At 46.9% G+C, this 4959-nt stretch overlaps 1 long non-coding RNA gene across 1 annotated transcript; it reads left to right on the forward strand.

The window, feature by feature from the left end:
- Window positions 1-982: 982 nt before the first annotated feature.
- On the forward strand, window positions 983-4754 carry LOC136304597 (uncharacterized). The gene is made up of 3 exons (XR_010724684.1): window positions 983-1130; window positions 4123-4345; window positions 4513-4754. It is a non-coding gene; the product is annotated as an uncharacterized lncRNA (long non-coding RNA).
- Window positions 4755-4959: the final 205 nt, after the last annotated feature.

Raw genomic sequence — 4959 nt, forward strand, 5'->3', positions numbered from 1 at the left:
GGCTCCGCCCTCTCCCTCGATCCTCCCTGGCCCCCCCACCCCGGCCCCGGCCCCCCCACCCCGGCCCCGGCCCCCCCACCCCGGCCCCGGCCCCGGCCCTGCTCTGAGGGCCCGGGGTTCTGCCAGATCCCCCGGCCCTGATCCCCCCCGGCCCCGATCCCCCCCGGCCCCGTTCACCCCCGGCCCCAGCCCCGCTCCCCCGCTGCAAGCCCAGGCTCCGCCCCGGCTCTGACACCAGCCCAGCCCCGGCCCGCCCCATCCCCCCCGTGGCAGGTTTGCGTTCGGTTTGTGTCTGAGAAGTAGGATCTCTGCCAGAATGGTGCTGTTGGGAAGAAAGTAAATCTGCCCCAGGCATCTGCGATAAGGGACAAAGTTGCAAGGAAGGGGAGTATTTATAAATGGTCTCCGTAGTTCCTCGTAATTCTGGGTGTTTGGATTTAGCCTGGGATTGTCAGCTAAGTCATAAAAAAGCCAACCAGGCTTCTGAACTCTCAATGAATGTTTGAAACACTTCCACAGAAAGACAAGTTAGCAATGATTCCAAAGGCAAAATTCTAAATGGAGGGTAATGACTTCTGGGGGATTTCCTAAGGAATTGTGGATCTCAGGCATATGGACTTTTGGAGGTGGAATCCCAGTTTCAGCCTTGGGCACCTGCAGAAGAGGGACCCTTACCCATAGCAAGGAAAGCCCGCTGCCCCAGCGTGTCAGGTGCAGACATTGAACTCTCTGGGGAATAAGCAGCAAGTCCGCTCTGCCCCTGCCCTCACACTCGGAGTGGCAGCAGCTGCAAGGTGAGAGCTGTCACAGAATGATTGAGGGGACAGACTAGCCCCAGGTATGAGCTGTAAACGGTGAGGGGAGAACAGAGCAGCCACAGGTGTGACCTGTCAGGATAATGAGGGAGCAGACCAGCTGCAGGTGTGAGATGTTACAATGATGATGGGGCGGTTCCTGCCAGGGGCGGTTTAACAGAGGAGCCTCGGTTCACTTTTCCATTGAGCTGTGGAGGTTGAGGAACTCATGTTGAGTTTCTATGTGGGGTTGCTGCAGTGGTGGGAAAGCCTCTTATAGTGCCTGCAGGAGTACATGGATGTGGAGTGTTTCTTTGTGGCAGACAGCAGCAGCAGGTAAGCCAGTGTGGAGTTGTAGGGGGGATTTTTCTCTTTTTCAGCTTTGTTTTGCTAATCTCTTTTAAGTGCTCCCAGAAGAAAAAGGGCTTACGAAGGCAAAAAGAGTTCAAAATGAATAATGAAACTCCTCTTCTGTTTTTGTTTGTGTTTAAAGTAAGAGGGATTTCTCTCCACCTGGGATTTTATAAATAGGGGTACTTATACGTGTTTTTTTTCACTGTTACTTTCTTTGATGATATATAGTCTTTTGTTTGATTTTTTTGGCATTATTTATTGCATGTAATTTGGTTTTTGAGTGAAGATAACTTTATGGGTGGGTTTGTATTTGACATACAATTAAGTAGCTTTTTTGATAAGCTTCTGATATGTGCTATTGGGGTTTTGATCATTGTGTGCAGGGATTCAGATTGGGTAGGGCCACCCTGGCTGGTTGAAGTTTAGGTGTATTGTTAGAGGCAGCTTTTTTTTTTTTTTTCCAAATTTTTTTCTGTTTAATGGTTTTAAAGCGGCCTTTAATAACTTATTGTGTAGCTTTATTTTGCTTGGCAATAGTGTATGATGAGGAATGTGATCTATTTACTTTACATTAGGCTTCTTAGTTTACATGTGGGTTAGGTTGTTTTTGAACTGAGTTGTGTTGTTGGAGGTTTTTATTTTGGTGGGGTATTATGTTTTCCAAGGATTTGTTTCCTGAGGTTTACAGTGGTGTAATTGGTTGTAGTGTGAGGTATAGGGGCGGTTTTATTTATTTAGGGGTGGCTTTTATCATGGTGTGTAGTGTTTTTTTGGTGGGTTTGAGGTAAGGGGCAGTAGTTCATTTCTTGGAGTATAATAATATTTAAAATCAGATTATTGTTTTTTTGTGTTATAGGGATTTGTGTATTTAGCTTGTTTGGCTATAGTATGTGTTCTATAGTTATGGATAATTTGGGAGATACTGTTTATAGTTGAATGGATCTTTTAGTTTTAGGGTGGGGGGGTCCTGGGTATTTACTTTGGAGGTTTTTTCAGGAGACTAGACATAGGAGTTATTTTTATTGTATTTGGTAGCTGGATTAGGAGAAATAATAGTTGGCTTTTGTTTGGTGGATTTTTGTTTATTTTTTCTTTTCTAAAACTCCTGTATTTGTGTGGTCAGGGTAGTGGTGTTTCTGGTGTAAATCTAAGCATCCATTACTGTTTGTGTGAATTAGGTGGTCCACAGGTAGTATACTGAGACCCTCCCACTGACCGGCACATAGATCTGCTGAGATCATGCATTGATGTTTGGTTTTCTGTATGGTACCTGACTAGATAGACAGCAGCTGGGTGACAGCAAAGAATTCCCAGAGGCAGAGGCAGCCTTCTTTAGCACACGGTATGGATTCTCATCTCTGAACATCCCAGAGATAATTGGAAAGCTCAGAGACACAGAGGGAATGAAAGCAGGGTGCCAGGGCAGGAGTCACTGGGAGGGGTTTTGAGACAGGTTTAGAGACAGGGATGTCCCAGATGTGACCCCTTAGGCTACGTGAAGAGAAAGTCTCATTTTGGATCAAAGTGCTGAGGTGTGCAGGGCAGAGCAGTCTTGGTGTGTATTGTGTCACTTGTCTGTTGTGCACTCTGTGTCTTTTGGGTGTCTCGTATGGTGTGTCTTTTGACTTAGGCCTTTGAACAACCTCTTGGAAATGCTAGGCATTGTTCTTAACAGATCCTATTCCTTGGTGAGGTGCTGATGCCATTAAACCTTATGCTTCGACATATAGTAGAATCCGTCTCTCTTCGCAAGCATGCAGGCTGATGCCTCTTCAGGTCTTGTTCTGAGCTGTATCACCAGCTGTGCACCGCCCTTATCCGTTCCGGTGGATTAGGTCTTGTAAGAATGCCAAGATAGGTAGAGGATTCTGACCGTAGGATTCTTGGGCATCTGTCTCTGCGTCTTCTGGGATAAGTCATCCCGTTGGCATCTTCTTCCTGCAGGGTTCTCTGAGCCTGGTCAGCTCGCCTTCAGTCTTACCTCGGTCATCTCGTTCTTAGTTCGCTGCTCCTTCAGGGTCATTCTTCTTGCCAGAGGATTTGTGTCCCTGTTGTGTCCCCTTGTTTGTCCTGTCCTGTCTCACGGGTGTTGGTGTGTGTTTGGCCCGGAGCTGCTCTGCCTTGCTGCTCAGTCTGGGTGTATGGGTAATAGTACAAGTCCTGGGGACTTGAAATTTGTGATGTAGGGTGTAGTAGGGCTGTAGAGGGTATTCCTAGATTGCCACCAGGTGTCTGGAGCTGTCCAGTTATCCTGCAGCCCTTTGACTTTTGTCCTAGCTTTGTTTCAGATGCAGAGGGATGAAATCCATGGCGGAATGCCCCATCTAAGGTGATGTGGATTCCCTGAGAATATCAGTCACCGTTAAAGATGAGAGTCGCTTATGTCAAATTTATTGGCACTCCAGTGCAGGCCCCTTGCATTTACAGCTTCAAACAAGTGGGTCCCTTGGCAACCGTCCTGGGCAGCAGCTCGACCCTGCTCCGGGCTGGGCTGAGGGAGCAAACACTTGGGGCTGGCACTGCTCCATAGTGAGGGTACTTGTGAAAACACCTGGATTGTCCTGGATATTTTTTTGAGCTTTCTACAAGGTCTTAAGCATCAACTTTGTAAACATAAATGGCAAGGACTGAACACATGAGGCGCTGGAAAATTATACACACCAAAGACACCCTTTTTTTAAAAAATAACTCGGTGGCTTATATGTTAATTTTGAGACTCCTTTTTGGCCAGCTTTACTGTAAAAGAATCTCATTTAAATTTAGTTGCTTCAATGAATTTTTTGTACAAATATGCTCTAGTGTCAGGAGATTAAAGCAGTAACACCAACATGCCCCCTCTGGAAGAAATTTCTGCATCTCTTCAGACCTGCTGGTTTGCAGTAGAGTTTGAGCACATTTTGCTGCAGCTTTGGTTCTTAATAAGCGTAAGTCCATGGATTGCTGGATGATTTCCGTAAGTTCTCCTATTTTGTAGGAGCTGCACGGTGAGGTCAGAATTCTGAGGGAGGCCCTGGCAAAGCTGCCAAGGGCAAAGAACATGGATGATCCAGGGGCTTCTCCCACCTGAGTTTCTCCTGGAGCGTGCTGTGTGTCATGCCAGATATTTAACCCGGGTTTGGGGTGTTCTCCTGCAGTCCCAGCTCTAACTGCTGCCCCTGAGCCCAGGCCTTGCTCTGTCTCAGCACTAAACCTGGCAGGTGGGTGTGCTTTTCCAGCCCTTTAGTCCCACAGGCAATCCCAGATTCCCGGAGCTCCCCGAGGCACAGCATGGACTTGCTCCCTGGGAGCTGCACTTCAGTTTGCCTGAACCAAGGATGGCCTGCCTATGTTTGTAACTTTATTCCTGCTGTTTTTCCTTTTCCAGGTTGTTGGCAAGAAGGAGAGAGCCAGTAGGAAGTGAAGCCATTGGAAGGCCTTATCCCAGTCCAAGGTTCCCACTGGTCTCTCTGACTCCTGGATAATTGCCTGACCATAACCAGAGACTCTCAGTTTGATTTCCTGCCTTTTCCAATAAATCCTTGCTTTCAGCTGGAGTGTGTTCATGGTGTCATCGTCCTCCTCTTCCATGGATTTGTAAATAAAATTTCTGGCTTTTGTTGAGTCAAATTTTGTTATTGCAGGAATTGTGGCTCTTTTGTTCCACTGAAACTTCCCAACTCTGCTGAGAGTTTCAGATATCAAATACAAGTAAGACTGGAGTTTCTTTGGGTTGTTACTCCCACAAAACACAGATGATTTTTGGATAGGAGTAACTAGACCTGTTCAATTCCCACTTCCCTTTAAACTCAGAGCAGAGGAAGCAGATTTTAAA

This window comes from Chamaea fasciata, unplaced genomic scaffold (genome assembly GCF_029207755.1).
Source record: "Chamaea fasciata isolate MVZ Bird 193981 ecotype frontalis unplaced genomic scaffold, bChaFas1.0.hap1 SCAF_130, whole genome shotgun sequence".
NCBI classification, from domain to species: Eukaryota; Metazoa; Chordata; class Aves; order Passeriformes; family Sylviidae; genus Chamaea; species Chamaea fasciata.